This window comes from Schistocerca cancellata, unplaced genomic scaffold (genome assembly GCF_023864275.1).
Source record: "Schistocerca cancellata isolate TAMUIC-IGC-003103 unplaced genomic scaffold, iqSchCanc2.1 HiC_scaffold_1132, whole genome shotgun sequence".
Classification (NCBI taxonomy): domain Eukaryota; kingdom Metazoa; phylum Arthropoda; class Insecta; order Orthoptera; family Acrididae; genus Schistocerca; species Schistocerca cancellata.
Window position 1 is genome coordinate 1,872,261 of NW_026047131.1, and position 22,081 is coordinate 1,894,341.

General features: G+C 47.4%; 1 protein-coding gene across 1 annotated transcript in view; it reads left to right on the top strand.

Annotated features, from left to right (window-relative positions):
• The window catches only part of LOC126159401 (solute carrier family 46 member 3-like), a 544,700-nt gene that overhangs the window by 218,512 nt on the left and 304,107 nt on the right, over nucleotides 1-22,081 (top strand). The gene's annotated exons all lie outside the window — the stretch shown is intronic.

Sequence of the window (22,081 nt, forward strand, 5' to 3'; positions counted from 1 at the left end):
AACAGATAACAGAGGACGCATAATCTCCGACCGAATACAAGAAACACAATTAGATGTAATGAACACGGAAGGACCTATACCAACATACGCAGGGTTCGATGGCACGAGCAGTGATATCAACTTCACGCTAGCTAATAATGCAGCAATAGCATATGTAACAAGCTGGACTGTAAACGACAACATAGCCAGTAGCGATCACAATGTCATAACATACCCACTAACTCACACTAAGAACACAACGACAAATCTCACACCAGACACTTATTGTTGCACAAAGCAGACTGGAACAAATTAACGGAAATTAAACAACACGATCTACAAAACATCAATCGATTATAGAGCATACATGCACAACATGCACAAAACACATCAATACCGACAGCAAAGAACACAAAACGCTCACCAGTACAATGGACCAACGAACTCAAGGATCCTTTCTTCCAGTAGTACTAGTCCTGCAAGTTTCGCAGGAGAACTTCTGTAAATAGAATGAAGGCTTTCACGACCGGGTGACATGGCTGTTGATATACTTTCCGGGATGTGAGGTCGTGGTCCAAGAACTTTTCTGCTCCTTACGTTTCGTCCAGGACTGCGCTGGACGAAACGTAAGGAGCAGAAAAGTTCTTGGACCACGACCTCACATCCCGGAAAGTATATCAACAGCCAACTTCTGTAAAGTTTGGAAGATAGGAGACGAGGTACTGGCGGAAGTAAAATTTTGAGGACAGGTCGTGAATCGTGCTTGGGTAGCTCAGTCGGTAGAGCACTTGCCCGCGAAAGGCAAAGGTCCCGAGTTCGAGTCTCGGTCCGGCACACAGTTGTAATCTGTCAGGCAGTTTCAAAATCAGCGCACACTCCGCTGCAGAGTGAAAATTTCATTTTCAGTCAGGTAACAGGTCTATAATTTGCCAATAAATAAATAAATAAATAATATACAAATGATCTGGTGGAGAGGTTGGGCAAAGTAGTCGTGGTTGAGTAACTGTAGGAGGACAATGAATAGAAAAACCAATCCTGTTGTGATCGAATACAGTATTTTCAGTGTCCTGTTTGACACCGTCAAGTCGTTTAAACACCTGGGTGTAACGTTGTAAAGCGATTTGAAATGAGACGAGCATGTAATGGTTGAGGTAGAGAAGGCGAATGATAGACCTACGTTTACTGGAAGAATTTTGAAAAAGTGTGTTTCATCTGTATACGAGACCGCATAAATGAAGTTAGAGTGACCTATTCTTGAGTACTGATCGAGTGCTGGGGTCCTCACCAGTTCGGATTAAAGCAAGACATCGGAGCATTTCAGAGACGGACTGCTAGATTTGTTACCGGTAGGTTTGAACAATACGCAAGTGTTAACGGAGATGATTCGGGAACTCAAATGGGAATCCCTGTACGGAAGTCGACGTTCTTTTCGAGAAACAATACTGACAATATTTGGAGAATAGGCATTAAAAACTGACTGTGGAACGATTCCAATGCCGCCAACAAACACTACTTGCCATTAAAATTGCTACACCACAAAGATGATGTGCTACAGAACGAAATTTAACCGACAGGAAGAAGATGCTGTGATATGCAAATGATTAGCTTTTCAGAGCATTCACACAAGGTTGGCGCCGGTGGCGACACCTACAACGTGCTGACATGAGGAGAGTTTCCAACCGATTTCTCAAACACAAACAGCAGTTGACCGGCGTTACCTGGTGAAACATTGTTGTGTATCGAGGAGAAATGCGTACCATCACGTTTCCGACTTTGATAAAGGTCGGATTGTAGCCTATCGCGATTGCGGTATATCGTATGCCGTATTGCTGCTCGCGTTGGTCGGAGATCCAATGAGTATTAGCGAAGTATGGAATCGGTGGGTTCAGGAGAGAAATACGGAACGCCGTCCTGGATCCCAACGGCCTCGTATCACTAGCAGTCGAGATGACAGGCATCATATCCGCAAGGCTGTAAAAGATCGTGCAGCCACGTCTTGACCCCTGAGTCAACAGATGGGGACATTTGCAAGACAACAACCATCTGCACGAACAGTTCGACGACGCTTGCAGCAACACGGACTGTCAGCTCGGAGACGATGGCTGCGGTTACGGTTGACGCTGCATCACAGACAGGAGCGCCTGCGATGGCGTACTCAACGACGAACCTGGGTGCACAAATGGAAAAACGTAATTTTTTCGGATGAATCCAGGTTCTGTTTACAGCATCATGATGGTTGCATCGGTGTTTGGCGACATCGCGGTGAACGCACATTGGAAGCGTGTATTCGTTATCGCCATACTGGCGTGTCACCCGGCGTGATGGTACGGGGTGCCAATTGTTTACACGTCTCGGTCACCTCTTGTCCGCATTGACGGCACTTTGAACAGTGGACATTACATTTCGGATGTGTTACGACCCAAGGCTCTACCCTTAATTCGATCCCTGCGAAACCCTACATTTCAGCAGGACAATGCACGACTGCATGTTGCAGGCCTTTCTGGATACAGAAAATGTTCGACTGCTGCTCTGGCCAGCACATTCTCCAGATGTCTCACCAATTGAAAACGTGTGGTCAATGGTGGCCGAGCAACCAGCTCGTCACGAACTGTGGTATCGTGTTGAAGCTGCATAGGCAGCTGTACCTGTACACGCCATCCAAGCTCTGTTTGACTCAATGCCCAGGCGTATCGAGGCCGTTATTATGGCCAGAGGTGGTTGTTCTGGGTACTGATTTCTCAGGATCTATGCACGAAAATTGTGTGAAAATGTAATGACATGTCAGTTCTAGTATATTATATTTGTCCAATGAATACCAGTTTATCATTTGCGTTTCTCCTTGGTGTAGCAATTTTAATGGCCAGTAGTGTACATTGCTCGTAAGGACCACGAAGATCAGCGAAAGTATGGCTCGTACAAAGGCATGTACGAGGAGAGTCGCTTTTCGTTCGCTTTGTTGGCGTTTCGAACAGAGAAGAAAATGACTAGTAGTGGTACAAGGTACCCTCCACCACGCACCAGACTGTGCCTTGCGGATTACCTATGTAGATGCAAATATGTAGATGTAGATACTGATAGTGATAATGTAGTTCCCTGTGAGACAGCCGTAATTGCTTTTGTGGTAGAGGACTGCAAATACGCCACCAGCAGGGTAACTTGTTTCCGTTGTGGAGGACGAATGTTGACATTTGCCGAGAAGGCTGCCGTCGCATCCGACTGACTCCGCGACACGTAAACAATGCCCGCCAACGCCGCCAAACGACGCCTTTCCCACGATCTATTGTCTTCCGACAAGTGCGGTGTTTATGGCCGAATGACAAGCAGCCTGCGAGATTGCTGGATGCTCGGGTTGGGAATTTCTCACCAGCAGACACGTGGTGCATCCGCCCACGGACAACGAGCCAACAGGGAAGCGAGCAGCGGCAGAGGGCCCAGCGTGGGAAGGCCCGGCCGCTCTGTACCTCAGGGGTGCGTTCCCGGACCTGTGCTAATTTTGGCGTCTACAAAATGTTTGAAACACACTGAACCAATCGAGTAGAATTGCTGTACTGATAAGCACTACCTTCTTCAGGACATTTTAATATTGTAGGATAGGTTAAAAAAAAAGAGTGAAAAATCTTCGTGTTAACCTAGACTTCACCTGTCAACGGTTTGAGGAGTTAAAATAAACGACACGTGGTTCGGATCCTACCTTAAACTGCAGGTCCCCTTTCCCCGGATGGATAACTGTGGCAGATTAGGGCCACACAAAACGCCGAAGTCGAAATGTAACTAGCACCAGGCCATTCAACCATGCGAGATCCTCAGTTTTGCATTGAGTACGATAGGCAGTACTTGCACAGATATGCAGTTAGTTCAATGAATTCATACACTTGCATATACGATGCCTGAATATAGAAGTCAAAAAATGGTTCAAATGGCCCTGAGCACTATGGGACTTACCTTCTGAGGTCATGTCCCCTAGAACTTACTACTACTTAAACCTAACTAACCTAACGACATTACACACATCTATGCCCGAGGCGCGATTCGAACCTGCGACCCTAGCGGTCGCGCGGTTCCAGACTGTAGCGCCTAGAACCGCACGGCCATCCCGGCCGGCAATATAGAAGTCAGTTATCCTACAAAGGCCTACACATAAAATTAATATTTTAACTGAAGAACCCAGAGACATTCTTCAGTTCCACATGTACGGCTCATATAGGGCCGTGGAGAGAAGATCAATTGCAGTGCAAGCGAAGTCATTGAAGCAGTTGAATTTCCTGCGCTCCACATGCGATTTTTATGGCCGGAACCTTAACTCGTGATACCACACTGAACACCCTCTGTTATGTACTTCATGTAGATATGGAATCGATCAATTCATGGACGCCTTACTCTACACCATGCATGACCTATATGGCCCCATAGTAATAGCGGCAAAGAGGATAAAAAATGATCAAATGTGTGTGAAATCTTATGGGACTTAACTGCTAAGGTCATCAGTCCCTAAGCTTACACACTACTTAACCTAAATTATCCGAAGGACAAACACACACACCCACGCCCGAGGGAGGACTCGAACCTCCGCCGGGACCAGCCACACAGTCCATGACTGCAGCGCTCTTAGACCGCTCGGCTAATCCCGCTCGGCAAAGAGCTTGGTTGTGCAGGACTGTACAGACACCTTACGTGTTTTCATCCACAAAATGGACTTAGTTGCAGCAAGACAAATATCCATATGGACAGTCTGACGACATATGCAGCAAAGATCTCTCAGCACAGCCACCGTTATGGTGGCTTCCTCTGACTCAGCAACATAGGGAGAGGTGTCGACACTTGGGCGCCAAACAACAGAACTGGACACAGGAATGACACCACATCGTCTTTTCATGCGTCTCGGTTCTGCCTACAGCATCACGATGGGCGTATCCTTGTGTGGAGTCCCCACAAGGACGACGAACGTTTCCAGATTGCGTTCGTTATCATCATATGAGTTCTGGATCTGCCATGATGGTATGGACTACCAATGGTTTTTTTTTTTATCATCAGTCTTCTGACAGGTTTGATGCGACCTGCCACTGGCTACACGATACGACTGCCTCTGGTCCATACAGTAGGTAATTTTGACATTAACCTTTACGTTTCTGACCTGTTAAGACCAACGGCTGTGCCCTATCTTCAGAGTCTGCGTGATGTTATCTTCCAACAAGATAACGTAGGACCGCGCTTGTGCTGTCCACTGGTACACATACACATGATGATGTTCCGTTATCCAAGCTCAGTTTGGTTCAATGTGCAGTGGGGTTATAACCACTTATGTCTGCCGCCGTGGTCAGAGCAGTGGCATGCCATGCCGAGGGGCCCGGGTTCGATTCCAGGCTTGTCCAGGAGGTTTTCTCCGCTCGAGGTCTGGGTGTTGTGTTGTGCTCATCATCATTTCATCCCCATCTCCGACGAGCAAGTCGCCCAATGTGGCGTCGAATGCAATTAGTATTTGCCCTCGGCAGCCAAACTCCACGCCCACAACGCCGTAGGCTCATTTCCATTTCTGTAGCCACTTATGTTGTCGGAGGTGGCAGATCTGAGTACTAAATTTTGCACAATACCCGAACCCCGATTACATATATATTCATTTAGGCTTACTACTACATGGTCAAGTCACATTAATGTGACGAATTGTCAGAATTGTGAATAAACACCGTTGGCAGCCCAGATGTGCACGAAGAGTGTCAATGAGGTTCTGGAAGGTACTGTCAGGGATGTGGAGCCATGCCAGAACAGTGCTGTGGCCACCTGCACTAGAATCCCCAGTTGAGACTCGATGGCGTGAACATCCCGATCGAGGCGGTCCCACAAACTTTCGATCCAGGGAATTTGATTCCCAGGGGAGTACCGTAATGGTTGTGCTCTTCGAACCACATACATACACTTTCGAGCTGTGAGACTAATTTTCCTTCCAATAGATGCCATCCTGCCAAAGAAAAAACAAGTTGCATGGACAGTTGCACATGGTCCCCCAAGGATAGAGGTATACTTGTCTTGGTCCATTGTGCCTTACAGCGAACGCCATGGGAACATTCCCGAGACCAGCCTGCGGCATTGACCCTTCGCTTTCAGACGTTTCACGCCGTACACGCCAACGGCCATCTGTCATATGGAGCATGAAACGTGATTCATTTGAAAGGGTCACCTGTTGCCTCTCAGTGGACTTTCAGTTCCAGTACTGGTGCTAATTGCAGCTTTCGTCGCTGCATGAGTGCACGAACCACGTGCCTGCTGCTGAGACTCATAGGCAGCAACGTTTGCTGAATGGTCGTTCAGGTGACACTGTTGGTAGACCGTTGGTTCATCTGGACTGTCAGTTGCTCAACAGTTGCTCATCTACTCGCCCATACACATCTCCGCAGCCGCCGTTCATCCCTGTCATCTATGGGCCGTGCACCAGATTAGGGTACAGCCACTTTGTGCCATGTACGGCATATCAGGCAGCACGTGAACAGCTTAGACACTTAAAGCACTCCGTCTTCAGGCCACGAGTGGCTTACCGGGACCATCCGACCGCCGTGTCATCCTCAGTGGAGGATGCAGAGAGGAGGGGCGCGGGTTCAGCACACCGCTCTCCCGGTTGTTATGATGGTATTCTTGACCGAAGCCGCTACTATTCGGTCGATGAACTCCTCGATTGGCATCACGAGGCTGAGTGCACCCCGAAAAATGGCAACAGCGCATGGTGGATGGACAGTCAGCCATCCAAGTGCCGACCACGCCCAACAGCGCTTAACTTCGGTGATCTCACGGGAACCGGTGTATCCACTGCGGCAACGCCGTTGCCTTAGACACTTAGCCACTCTTGGTCCGAAAACCAATGATGATCCCTTTGGGGCGTCAGAAAAAGCGCTCCATTTCCACATTACGAAAACGTCTACGCTGTCCCGCCCCCCCCCCCTCCTCCCTCGCCGACATCCTTTATATACCCTCCACTGCTAGTGCTGCCACCAACGGTCTGCGGGTGGTTATTGCACGTTGACGTCGGACGTAGGCCGTGGTCGCATCAGCTTGACTGGACCATGTATACTGTTAAACGCAAAATACATTAAAATTGCTACACCAGGAAGATGACGTGCTACAGACGCGAAATTTAACCGACAGGAAGAAGATGCTGTGCAAATGATTAGCTTTTCAGAGCATTCACAAAAGGTTGGCGCCGGTGGCGACACCTACAACGTGCTGACGTGAGCAAACTTTCCACCGATTTCTCATTCACAAACAGCAGTTGACCGAAGTCTCCTGGTGAAACGTTGTTGTCATGCTTCGTGTAAGGAGGACAAATGCGTACCATTACGTTTCCGACTTTGATAAAGATCAGAGTGTAGCCTACGGGATTGCGGTTTATCGTATCCCGACATTGCTGCTCGCGTTGGTCGAGATCCAATGACTGTTAGCAGATTATGGAATCAGTGGATTCAGGAGGGTAATACGGAATGCCGTGCTGGATCCCAAAGGCCTCGTATTACTGGCAGTCGAGGTGACAGGAATCTTACTCGCATGGCTGTAGCGGATCGTGCAGCCACGTCTCAATCCCTGAGTGAACAGATGGGGACGTTTGCAAGACAACAATCATCTGCACGAACAGTTCGACGACGTTTGCAGCAGCATGGACTACCAGCTCGGAGACCGCGCATGCGGTTATCCTTGACGCTGCATCACAGACAGGAGCGCCTGCGATGGTGTACTCAACGACGAACCTGGGTGCAGGAATGGCGAAACGTCATTTTTTCGGATGAATCCAGGTTCTGTTTATAGCATCATGATGGACACATCCGTGTTTGGCGACACACATTGGAAGCGTGTATTCGTCATCGTCATACTGGCAGCCGGCGGGAGTGGCCGAGCGGTTCTAGGCGCAACGATCTGGAACCGTGCGACCGCTACGGTAGCAGGTTCGAATCTTGCCTCGGGCATGGATGTGTGTGATGTCCTTTGGTTTGTTAGGTTTAAGTAGTTCTAAGCTCTAGGGGACTGATGACCAAAGAAATTGAGTCCCATAGTGCTCAGAGCCATTTGATCGCCATACTGGCGTATCACCCGGCGTGATGGTATGGGTTGCCATTGGTTACACGTCTCGGTCACATCTTGTTCGCATTGACTGCACTTTGAACAGTGGACGCTACATTTCAGACGTGTTACGACCTGTGGCTCTACCCTTCCTTCGATCCCTGCGAAACCCTACATTTCAGCAGGATAACGCACGACCGCATGTTGCAGGTCGTGTACGGGCCTATCTGGATACAGAAAATGTTCGACTGCCGCCCTGGCCAGCACATTCTACAGATCTCTCACGAATCGAAAACGTCTGGACTATGTTGGCCGAGCAACTGGCTCGTAACAATACGCCAGTCACTACTCTTGATGAACTGTGGTTACTTGTTGAAGCTGCATGGGCTGTACCTATACACGCCATCCAAGCCCTGTTTGACACAATGCCCAGGCGTATCAAGGCCGTTATTACGGCCAGAGGTGGTTGTTCTGGGTACTGATTTCTCAGGATCTATGCACCCAAATTGCGTGAAAATGTAATCACATGTCAGTTCTAGTATAATATATCGGTCCAGTGAATACCCGTTTATCATCTGCATTTCTTCTGGGTGTTGTAATTTTAATGGCCAGTAGTGTAGTAATTTTTTTATATTCTATCTTTCCTGATGTTCTAGTCTTAATAGCTAGACCCAATCGTGGACGACGTCATTGCCAAGATCGACGTTGTTTCAGTTGTGCAATAGTTTTCATTTTCGTTGCCCAAGCGGCATGTCGTGTGACTCAATAGTGGGCTGTCATTCAGATATCATTGAGCGACTGCAGGGTCAGCTACGCGTTGTTTTTGTTTTGTTATGTTCCGGTGGACAGCACCCGTTCACAGATCAGACGTAACCGGGCTGGCGATATTTGTGACAGCGTAATCGGCAGCATCTGCCAGCGGTGCGAGAGCATCCGGGAAGTTCCACGGTCACTGCTCGCATTCCTCCACGCAGCTGTGATTGGCAATAGGCAAGGTGCACCGCAATCAGGTCTGGCTGAAGAACACCAATCACTTTGTCAACTATGGTCTGCCATTCCACAAATTATTGTATGGATTCATGATTTCCAGCCCATTTAATTTGTTGGCTTTTACATCACGAACTGCTGTTAAAAGCCGGCCGGTGTGGCCGAGCGATTCTAGGCGCTTCAGTCTGGAACCGCGCCACCACTACGGTCGCAAGTTCGAATCCTGCCTCGGGCATGGATGTGTGTGATGCCCTTAGGTTGGTTAGGTTTAAGTAGTTCTAAGTTGTAGGGGACTGATGACCTCAGATGTTAAGTCCCATAGTGCTCAGAGCCATTTCAAACATTTTTTCTGCTGTTAAAAATTTCTACATCTGCACCATCAAACATAGCAGTGGAGGTAAAAATACGGTGGGAGGTACGCCGGTACGCCATTTCACATTATCTTGATAGGTTCCGTTGTTTAACTCAGTTAACACAAAAACATAATTTATAGTTCCATAAAATGTCTAAACTATAATTTCTTAAGTTGTTGTTGTTGTTGTTGTGGTCTTCAGTCCAAAGACTGGTTTGATCCAGCTCTCCAAGTTACTCTAACCTGTGCAAGCGTCTTCATCTGCTAGTAATTTGGTTTTCCATTACGGTTTTTACCCTCCCCCGCCTCCTCCCCGACACGTCCCTCCAGTACAAAATTGGGGATCCCTTCAAGTCTCACCAGCCGATCCCTTCTTCTAGTCAGGTTGTGCCAGAAATTTCTTTGCTCCCCAATTCTATTCCTGATTAGTTACGTAATCTACCAACTTCATCAATTGATTTTTTATCATAATATGACGCTTTCAGTGACAATGTTTTATTTGCCTTTTATGTTATAATGTGCTTCGAGGTTGCTATTCGATTTCAAGCGCTACATCGAAGTTTTATAGGCGTTACATCCCATTCGTTTGGTCACGAAATTTTTATCTTCTTCATTGGGGAAAAACTTCCACATTTGCACTTAAAATTCTTTTTTTATTTTTTTTTATTGAATTTCAATTCCCCCCGAAGGGGGCGGGCTGGCAGCAGCTTGGTATGCCGCTCTTCAGCCTACAGACTGTGTTAGAAAGATGAAAAGAAGAAATAATAAAAACAGGCGATAAAATTGGAGACTTAAAGAGTAACATGGCGAAAAGAAATCGTGGAACTTAAAACAAAGAACAGAGGGATTATGATGCTAATAAAATACATACGAAACAGACAGGTAAAACAATAGACAGACAATTAAAGCAACACGGCGACAGTCTGGTTTTTTGTTCGCAAAGGACATAAAATTCACACCTAGCGACAGCATGGTTTCTGTTCGCAACACGAGAAAGACGAACAACACTGTACAGTCACTGGAACACTGCACTAAAAAGTTGGCAAATGTGACATACCACAGCCGAGAGCAGGTGGGGGGAAACTGGACAGATGATGGGAAAATAAAAAAGGGGGGAAAGGAGAGTAAAAGCAAAGGGGGGAGACGGGAAAGGAGCCGATGGAGGATGAGGACCCATAAGAGGGGTGGGGGGCAGACGCGACAGGGAGTGAGGTAGGCAGAGGAGGGGAATACAGTAGGACTCGGGGGGGGGGGGAGAAGGGAGGTAGGGAGAGGTGTAGTGGGGAGAAAACAGTATGGAAGGGGGAGAAGAGGGAGCCCAGGGAAAGGACAGAGGAAAAGAGAGGGAGTGAGGATCAGAGTTGATAGGAGGGATAAATGGAGGGAGAGAGGCCATCATCCGGGAGGGGGAGTTGATGGAAGCCACCTTGTGAAAGGAGATGTAGGGTGTAGAGATGGAGGGTAGGGGGGACACAACGGTGAAGACATGGCAGGGGGCGGGGATGGGAGACGAGAGGAGCAACCAGGGGGTGAGGGGGTTCAAGACGGCGGGAGGTGTAGAGGATGCGGATATGTTCGAGGAATAGGAGCAGATGGGGGAAAGGAATGAGATCATAGAGGATCCGTGTGGGGGACGGGAGGCGTATACGGAAGGCGAGGTGGAGTGCATGACACTCAAGGATCTAGAGGGACTTTGAGGAGTCGGAGGCAGTTGTGGGCTTTGGATTGGATGGAGCAGAGATGAGGGATCCAGGTGAGGTGATGGTCAATGGTGAGGCCAAGGTAGGTGAGGGTGGGGGTGAGGTGGACAGGACGTGCGCAGACAGTAAGGGAGAAATCCAGGAGCGGGAAGGAGCGAGTGGTACGACCTACGACGATTGCCTGGGTCTTGGAAGGGTTGAGTTTCAGGAGCCACTGGTTACACCGTGCAGCAAAAAGGTCAAGGTGATTCTGGAGAAGGCGTTGGGACCGTTGGAGGTTAGGAGCGAGGGCGAGGAATGCGGTGTCATCAGCATATTGCAAGAGGTGTACTGGTGGGGGGGGGGGGTTGGGGCATATCTGCCGTGTACAGGAGGTAGAGGAGAGGGGAGAGGACAGAGCCCTGGGGCACACCCGCAGAGGGGTAGAAGGTGTGGGAATTGGCATTATGGGTGGTAACATAGGAGGGGCGGTTGGAGAGGAAGGAGGCCACCAGACAGATGTAGTTGATAGGAAGGGCGTAGGTTTGGACACTTAAAATTCAAAGAACGTACCATTTCTATGGCTGTACTGCACGTACTTAGTAGGAGAGGATAAATAAAATACTGCGACTGAAGACGTCGTACTGCCAACAAAAATATCCATAACGTGTGGCATTCACTGGCAAACTCTGTGTGGAAAGGTACGAAGGGTGTTAAATACGCAATGCAACACAATTTTTTCCTCGGGCGATTTCGGTTGAAAAAATGCGGAATTTGTTGTGAGACCTCGTAAAATATTCCCACTTCTGCACCTGTAGTTTTATGAAGTTCCGATAGGTGGCGACGCTGTACCTAGCCTTCAAAATGGCATCTGTAACGGAGATGTATTCCAAGCAGAGTGGTGGTGGTTAGTGTTTAACGTCCCGTCGACAACGAGGTCATTAGAGACGGAGCGCAAGCTCGGGTTAGGGAAGGATTGGGATGGAAATCGGCCGTGCCCTTTCAAAGGAACCATCCCGGCATTTGCCTGAAACGATTTAGGGAAATCACGGAAAACCTAAATCAGGATGGCCGGAGAGGGGATTGAACCGTCGTCCTCCCGAATGCGAGTCCAGTGTGCTAACCACTGCGCCACCTCGCTCGGTTTCCAAGCAGAGAGCTGTAATTGGACTCCTTTTTGGCGGAGAAAACAGAGCATCGCATGAAACTTCCTGGCAGATTAAAAATGTGTACCGGTCCGAGACTCGAACGCGGGAATTAGAGCTGTGAGGACGGGGCGTGAGTCGTGCTTGGGTAGCTCAGATGGTAGACCACTTGCCCGGGAAAGGCGAAGGTACCGACTTCGAGTCTCATTCCAGCACACAGTTTTAATCTTCCAGGAAGTTTCATATCAGCGCACACTCCGCTGCAGAGTGAAAATTTCATTCAGAGCATCGCACATATTAATAGGCGCTTGGAGAATGTCCACGGAGACCTGGCAGTGAACGAAAGCACGGTGAATCTTAGGGCAACAAGGTTTCGTGAAATCTGACCAGTCTCCCCCGTGCAAGTCGCTCGCTCACTTGTGTGACTCCTGCAGTGTTTAAACGTGCGGACACTCTCTTTGGAGGTGATAGACGTATCATGATGAAACACCTCTCTGTATAACTGAACGTCTTTGTTGGTATTGCTTATATACCACCACTTCAGGTACCCAAAGTTGTGTGCCCGATGGGTTAATTGCCTCTTAACAGAAGATGATAAAGATCAACAAAGAACCATCTGTGTGGAATTGCTTACACGTTACACCTTTTTTTGGTCTACCTTTTTCAGGCAGTGATGCATGGGCTCATCACTTCGAACTGGGAACAAAATGGCAATCCATTCAGTGGCCCCGTACCACCTCTCCACCGAAGAATACGTTCAAAACCGCACCCTGAGCTGGTAGAGTAATTTCGACGGTCTTCTCGTACTCTGAAGGCGTTATTCTTTTTGATGTCCACCCTCGTGGTACGAGGTGCATTCAAGTTCTAAGGCCTCCGATTTTTTTTCTCCGGACTGGACAGATATAGAAACATGCGCATTGTTTTAAAATGAGGCCGCGTTCATTGTCAATATGTCCCATAGATGGCAGCACCGTATGGCAGATGGAATTTTACCGCCAGTGGCGAGAATGAGAACTGTTTTAAATACTTAAAATGGCGACGTTTTCCTTACTTTAACAGCGTGCAATCATTCGTTTTCTGAATTTGCGTGGTGTGAAACCAATTGAAATTCATCGACAGTTGAAGGAGACATGTGGTGATGGAGTTATGGATGTGTCGAAAGTGCGTTCGTGGGTGCGACAGTTTAATGAAGGCAGAACATTGTGTGACAACAAACCGAAACAACCTCGGGCTCGCACAAGCCGGTCTGACAACATGATCGAGAAAGTGAAGAGAATTGTTTTGGGGGAACGCCGAATGACTGTTGAACAGATCGCCTCCAGAGTTGGCATTTCTGTGGGTTCTGTGCACACAATCCTCCATGACGACCTGAATATGCGAAAAGTGTCATCCAGGTGGGTGCCACGAATGCTGACGGACGACCACACGGCTGCCCGTGTGGCATGTTGCCAAGGAATGTTGACGCGCAACGACAGCACGAATGGGACTTTCTTTTCGTCGGTTGTGACAATGGATGAGACGTGGATGCCATTTTTCAATCCAGAAACAAAGCGCCAGTCAGCTAATGGAAGCACACAGATTCACCGCCACCAAAAAAATTTCGGGTAACCGCCAGTGCTGAAAAAATGATGGTGTCCATGTTCTGGGACAGCGAGGGCGTGATCCTTACCCATTGCGTTCCAAAGGGCGCTACGGTAACAGGTACATCCTACGAAAATGTTTTGAAGAACAAATTCCTTCCTGCACTGCAACAAAAACGTCCGGGAAGGGCTGCGCGTGTGCTGTTTCGCCAAGACAACGCACCCGCACATCGAGCTAACGTTACGCAACAGTTTCTTCGTGATAACAACTTTGAAGTGATTCCTCATGCTCCCTACTCACCTGACCTGGCTCCTAGTGACTTTTGGCTTTTTCCAACAATGAAAGACACTCTCCGTGGCCGCACATTCACTAACCGTGCTGCTATTGCCTCAGCGATTTTCCAGTGGTCAAAACAGACTCCTAAAGAAGCCTTCGCCGCTGCCATGGAATCATGGGGTCAGCGTTGTGAAAAATGTGTACATCTGCAGGGCGATTACGTCGAGAAGTAACGCCGTAGATTTCGGGTGAGTAGTTAATTAGAAAAAAAATCGGAGGCCTTAGAACTTGAATGCACCTCGTACAACGATCATCTCTGATGTGTATTGTCCTATCTTCAGGAAATAGATGGAACGTCTTCAGCGAGTTCGTCGCCACAAAAATTCAAAACGAACTTCTCCTTCACCGTGAAAACAAAAAACCATACACAAATCTGCTCACCTGACAGGAGCTCACAACTTCATTGAACTGTTCTTCCTCCTCCATCCTATAGCCTGGATCTCGCACCTTCTGACTTTTGTCTCCCTGGGAAGCCGTACGTGGGTGATGAGGAGGTTATTCACGCAGCAAGTCGTTGGCTCCAACGTCGGCCAGTAGAGTGGTACGATGAGGGTGTAAGTGCCAGTAAGGTGGCGTCAGATCGTTGCATTGAACGGAGATTACGTTGAAAAATAGAGCTTTGCAGCCAAAAGAGTGGGGAGTAATATGGAGTACTGGAATCCTCAATAAAACCAAATTGCTTTCAGAAAAATATGTTTTGCACTACTGCTTGAACGACACTCCTATGCTATATTCTGTAATTTGTTGAAATGGTTGGTTGATTCGGGGGAGGGGACCAAGCAGAGAGGTCATCACTCACATCGGATTAGGGAAGGACAGGGAAAGAAATCGGCCGCATGCTTTCAAAGGAACCATCCCAGCATTTGCCTGAAGCGATTTAGGGAAATCATGTGAAACCTAAATCAGGATGGCCGGACGGGGGTTTGAAGGGTCGTCTTCTCGAATGCGAGTCCAGTGTGTGCTAACCACTGAGCTACCCCGCTCGCTTGTTAAAAATTTAGAATCTGTAGCGTACTCCGTAAAAAGTGATAAAACAACATATTCCACGGTTGGCTCGTTACCGTTTCGTACGATTTTTTAGTAAAGAAGAGAGCAGCGTATAGAATTTTCGAGTGGATAATCGATTGCATTGAAGAGTTCCTAGCAATCTGAACTCAGCATGTCAGTTTTATGGTAGAGGTACCGTCAGAAGCGATGGTAGGGTCTGGCGAGGCATGCTATGATGATGTATAGAGTCAATTGCCTGGACGATTAGTTTGTATGTAGTGCTTAGATTTTTATACAAAAACGGCGAAGCTTTTTAGCCTAATTACATTTTGCTGTATCGTATTCACATATGCTGACTCGGTGTGACTGGAATATTGTTTGTGCTCCAGTCCAGAATATTGCCATCATAGACCGAAATAAATTACCTGGTGTAAGATATTGTGGTGCGTTACGAATAAATATGAGGAATAACTGTTTAACTGTCACAAAAGTTTAGTCAGATTCAGAGGCGTCACAGAAGCGTCCACCCAAATGAATTAGAAGTCGTCAGAAGAAAGTTTTTGGCCATTGCGGGAAACCTTACTCAAAACTGTTCCGACAAGCATATTTTCCACTTAATGAGCGGAATGGCGGACATACGAGTATATAGCTCTTCGTTGTTCAGAACGCTGCTTGCTATAGGGAAGACATCTACCTATAATTTTCCCTTCTCTGTCCTGCTCTCACAGGCTGTTAATTTCTTTCATGGAGCGTTAAAACTCTTCAGTACAAAGCTCATTTTTAGAAGGGTATGGGAAAACAAACATCTCAGCTGAATTGCTTTGCCAGTGTGTGTTCCTCGGGTGGGGCCGCCATTGAATTTATCTGACGCCCCCTCTGACGACTGCTCCGCACCTGCAGCCCGCTCTTCTTAACTAATGAAGATAATCTTCTTAAATTAATCGCACACAGGTGTGGACCAATGTTGACCGCAAGCGGTGACAACACAGCCGTAGGAAAAGGAAGCGGCTGTAGTGAAGAACTCAAACCCTCTGTTTTTCCTTAGACTTTTGGCGTCATATGTAGATCGCGTCTAGGATATTTCTGTTTGTATGTTTTAGTTGTAAGTCGTGTGTTTTGCTCATAATGTATCATATATATCTCGTTTTCAATTATATTATATACCGTTCTCATATAAGTCTTTTTATGGGGTTGAGAGATTTACCTATAGCGTCAATACAGGTCCAAGGTAAGTTTTCTTGTGTCATGCCATTTTGTGTACAGTACATACGACTGCGTGATGGAAAGTAATAACTCGGAATTTTTATGTAAAAACTCTGAAAGAGTATTAAATATCGAAATGAATGCTCCAAACCACCTGCAAGAAGGTAATATGTCTATTCGGAAATGTCTTCCTGATATCTCGGTAACTATAATATCTCTTCTACTTATCGAAACATGCAAATAAATGTTGACCGTTCTTTACTCTGATGCTATATATTTACAAAATATATACAGCTTACATCAAATGATGTTACCTACCGTTGTTCTTATTCTCCATTATATTTTTATCTATGGTCCCTGTAAGTTTTGTTTGCTATTTTTATAAGTATTTTCGTGTTCTATTGTATCAACAAAGTTTTCTAGAGAGCATTTATGTTTAAAATCTGTGTGTAAATTTAGAATTTTCTGTGGATACATCTTTGTATGAATATAACTTTCCACTTCTTCGAGAATGTCATAGTACGTGCTTTCGGTATTTTGCGTAATATGTACAGGGTGATTCAAAAAGAATACCACAACTTTAGGAATTTAAACTCTGCAACGACAAAAGGCAGAGCTAAGCACTATCTGTCGGCGAATTAAGGGAGCTATAAAGTTTCATTTAGTTGTACATTTGTTCGCTTGAGGCGCTGTTGACTAGGCGTCAGCGTCAGTTGATGCTAAGATGGCGACCGCTCAACAGAAAGCTTTTTGTGTTATTGAGTACGGCAGAAGTGAATCGACGACAGTTGTTCAGCGTGCATTTCGAACGAAATATGGTGTTAAACCTCCTGATAGGTGGTGTATTAAACGTTGGTATAAACAGTTTAAAGAGAATGGGTGTTTGTGCAAAGGGAAAAGTTCTGGACGGCCGAGAACGAGTGATGAAAATGTAGCACGCATCCAGCAAGCATTTGTTCGCAGCCCAGGAAAATCGACTCGCAGAGCTAGCAGAGAGCTGCAAATTCCATAATCAACTGTATGGAGAGTCCTACGAAAAAGGTTAGTTATGAAACCTGAACGTCAACTACCCGAGGCGATGGATCGGCCGCCAGGCAGCCCGTGACAGAGCACTTCATCACTGGCCTCCAAGAAGCCCTGATCTTACCCCCTGCGATTTTTTCTTATGGGTGTATGTTAAGGATATGGTGTTTCGGCCACCTCTCCCAGTCACCATTGATGATTTGAAACCAGAAATAACAGCAGCTATCCAAACTGTTACGCCTGATATGCTACAGAGAGTGTGGAACGAGTTGGAGTATCAGGTTGATATTGCTCGAGTGTCTGGAGGGAGCCATATTGAACATCTCTGAACTTGTTTTTGAGTGAAAAAAAAACCTTTTTAAATACTCTTTGTAATGATGTATAACAGAAGGTTATATTACGTTTCTTTCATTAAATACACATTTTTAAAGTTGTGGTATTCTTTTTGAATCACCCTGTATTTAATAACATGTTACGTTACTGCAGCTGCTTTGGAGCCTTTATTTCCATAATGTCTTATATTTACATATACTATGCAGCGTTTCCAACAGAACGCAAAAGAAAAGAATTGTAAATACAGCACTGGCCTTTAAAAATTGCTACACCAAGAAGAAATGCAGATTATAAACGGGTATTGATTGGACAAATATATTATACTAGAACTGACGTGTGATTACATTTTCACGCAATTTGGATGCATAGATCCTGAGAAATCAGTACCGAGAACAACCACCTTAAGCGTAGTAACGGCCTTGATACGCCTGGGCATTGAGTCAAACAGAGCTTGGATGGCTTGTACAGGTACAGCTGCCCATGAAGCTACAACACGATACCACAGTCCGTCAAGAATAGTGACTGGCGTATTGTGAAGAGACAGTTGCTCGGCCACCATTGACCAGACGTTTTCAATTGGTGAGATATCTGGAGAATGTGCTGGCCAGGGCAGCAGTCGAACATGTTCTGTATCCAGAAAGGCCCGTACAGGACCTGCAACATGCGGTCGTGCATTATCCTGCTGAAATGTAGGGTTTTGCAGGGATCAAATGAAGGGTAGAGCCACGGGTCGTAACACATCTGAAATGTAACGTCCACTGTTCAAAGTGCCGTCAATGCGAACAAGAGGTGACCGAGACATGTAACCAATGGCACCCCATACCATCACCCTGAGTGATACGCCACTATGGCGATGACGAATACACGCTTCCAATGTGCGTTCACCGCGATGTCACCAAACACGGATGCGACCATCGTGATGGTGTAAATAGAACCTGGATTCATTCGAAGAAATGACGTTTTGCCATTCGTGCACCCAGGTTCGTCGTCGAGTACACCATCGCAGGCGCTACTGTCTCTAATGCAGCGTCAAGGGTAACCGCAGCCACGGTCTCCGAGATGATAGTCCGTGCTGCTGCAAACGTCGTTGAACAGTTCGTGCAGATAGTTGTTGTCTTGCAAACGGCCCCATCTGTTGACAGGGATCGAGACGTGCCTGCACGAACCGTTACAGTCATGCGGATAAGATGCCTGTTATGTCGACTGCTAGTGTGATACGAGGCCGTTGGGATCCAGCACGGCGTTCCGTATTAGCCTCCTGAATCCACCGATTCCATATTCTGCTAACAGTCATTGGATCTCGACCAACGCGGGCAGCAATGTCGCGATACGATAAACCGCAATCACAATAGGCCACAATCCGACCTTTATCAAAGTCGGAAACGTGATGGTACGCGCCGGCCGCGGTGGTCTAGCGGTTCTGGCGCTGCAGTCCGGAACCGCGGGACTGCTACGGTCGCAGGTTCGAACCCTGCCTAGGGCATGGGTGTATGTGATGTCCTTAGGTTAGTTAGGTTTAAGTAGTTCTAAGTTCTAGGGGACTTATGACCTAAGATGTTGAGTCCCATAGTGCTCAGAGCCATTTGAACCATTTTTTTTTATGGTACGCATTTCTCCACCTTAGACGAGGCATCACAACAACGTTTCACCAGGCAACGCCGTTCAACTGCTGTTTCTGTATGAGGAATCGGTTGGAAACTTTCCTCATGTCAGCACGTTGTAGGTGTCGCCACAGGCGCCAACCTTGTGTGAATGCTCTGAAAAGCTAATCATTTGCATATCACAGCATGTTCTTGCTGTTGGTTAAATTTAGCGTCTGTAGCACGTCATCTTCGTGGTGTAGCAATTTTAATGGCCAGTAGTGTAAATTTGCAGTTCTTAGAGAATGATAGTGCGTCCTTTCGGTATTTTGCGTAATATTTCAAACGCAGTTTTAATTTTCTTCGCTTTGCGGTGTTGAGTTTTCTGGTGTAAATAGACTTAAGCACCAGCGCAAATGTAAAAGGTAAAACAGGCACAGTTTACGTACAGATAATCTTATTAATGGTATTCCGCAGTTCACTTGATAACAGCTATAAGCCGAAACTAGAACTGTCGTGTAAAATATTAAAAAAAAACAACATGTTAACTTACTGCAGCTGCTTTGGAGAGTTTATTTCGATAATGTCTTATACTTACATATACTATGCAGCGTGTCCAATAGAACGTAAAACAAAATAATTTTAAATAGAATAAACGTTATTAATGTTCTACATCTTTATTCTTCTTGTCCATGTTTGTTCCTGAGCGTAGTCACATGTCCAAAAGAACACACACCATACAATCATATTTGCCTCGATTGGCAATGACTGTACAACCTTCACTGCGAATGTACAATATAGTTCGATCTCCAGCGGTAATCTAACAATAGCGAACGTGGAGCACGTGGACGAAGCTGTAGATAGGTGGCTCAAGATAGGATTTTGTGTTTTCTGGGCAGCGTGTTGAGATAGCCCGTGCATTTGCTGTATTCAGTGTGCAGTAATGGTGCCTGCCCGATAAGCAGGAGATCCCGGTTTCGAGTCCTGTTCAGGCCCACATTTTCACTCGTAGCTGCTGTTCCCGCATAAAGTCCCGACGCAGTTGATATCATCAGTTCTTTCCATTTCCTTTTCTTTCTCTCTGCCTCCACTTTCAATTTACATAATTTATTGAGCGAGCGACAACCTCAGATCTGCTTGCACCGCATCATCACTATCAAAGGGGAGTGTTCGAAGCTGTTCTGTAAAAGATGAAAAAGGAATGGGACCAAGTCGCGACTGAACGGAAGATGATCCATGACAGTAAAGCCAAGGTGTCGGATAGCTGCAGATGTCGCAGTGTTTGTATGTGGTCTGGAATGTTATGCTGAAGGGGAAGGGTGCACCATGCGTGAAGAAACTCTTCGAAACTCGATTACATCACGCTGTTTCTCGCGCGTCGACGTAGTTAACGGTACGCACCGCCATGTTAGCAACGGCCTTGCTGCAGTGGATACACCGGTTCCCGTGAGATCACCGAAGTTAAGTGCTGTCGGGCGTGGTCGGCACTTGGATGGGTGACCATCCAGGCCGCCATGCGCTGTTGCCATTTTTGGGTTGCACTCAGCCTCGTGATGCCAATTGAGGAGCTACTCGACCGAATAGTAGCGGCTTCGGTCAAGAATACCATCATAACGACCGGGAGAGCGGTGTGCTGACCCCACGCCCCTCCTATCCGCATCCTCCACTGAGGATGACACGGCGGTCGGATGGTCCCGGTAGGCCACTTGCGGCCTGAAGACCGAGTGCTTTGAGCGAGTGTACCGCCATGTTACACACGACAATTTGAACATCTCTAGCGGCAAAGGATTCCTAACTTTGTTGATAGGAATAATGAAGATGTAAACTGTTAGCACGTTCATTTAATTTAGAAAGCTTTAAGAGATTTCACATAAAAAATTTGGGGGTATTACTACTCAGCACACCCTCGTACTATTCCTACATATCTAATGTAGCTGCGTTAATACACTCCTGGAAATGGAAAAAAGAACACATTGACACCGGTGTGTCAGACCCACCATACTTGCTCCGGACACTGCGAGAGGGCTGTACAAGCAATGATCACACGCACGGCACAGCGGACACACCAGGAACCGCGGTGTTGGCCGTCGAATGGCGCTAGCTGCGCAGCATTTGTGCACCGCCGCCGTCAGTGTCAGCCAGTTTGCCGTGGCATACGGAGCTCCATCGCAGTCTTTAACACTGGTAGCATGCTGCGACAGCGTGGACGTGAACCGTATGTGCAGTTGACGGACTTTGAGCGAGGGCGTATAGTGGGCATGCGGGAGGCCGGGTGGACGTACCGCCGAATTGCTCAACACGTGGGGCGTGAGGTCTCCACAGTACATCGATGTTGTCGCCAGTGGTCGGCGGAAGGTGCACGTGCCCGTCGACCTGGGACCGGACCGCAGCGACGCACGGATGCACGCCAAGACCGTAGGATCCTGCGCAGTGCCGTAGGGGACCGCACCGCCACTTCCCAGCAAATTAGGGACACTGTTGCTCCTGGGGTATCGGCGAGGACCATTCGCAACCGTCTCCATGAAGCTGGGCTACGGTCCCGCACACCGTTAGGCCGTCTTCCGCTCACGCCCCAACATCGTGCAGCCCGCCTCCAGTGGTGTCGCGACAGGCGTGAATGGAGGGACGAATGGAGACGTGTCGTCTTCAGCGATGAGAGTCGCTTCTGCCTTGGTGCCAATGATGGTCGTATGCGTGTCTGGCGCCGTGCAGGTGAGCGCCACAATCAGGACTGCATACGACCGAGGCACACAGGGCCAACACCCGGCATCATGGTGTGGGGAGCGATCTCCTACACTGGCCGTACACCACTGGTGATCGTCGAGGGGACACTGAATAGTGCACGGTACATCCAAACCG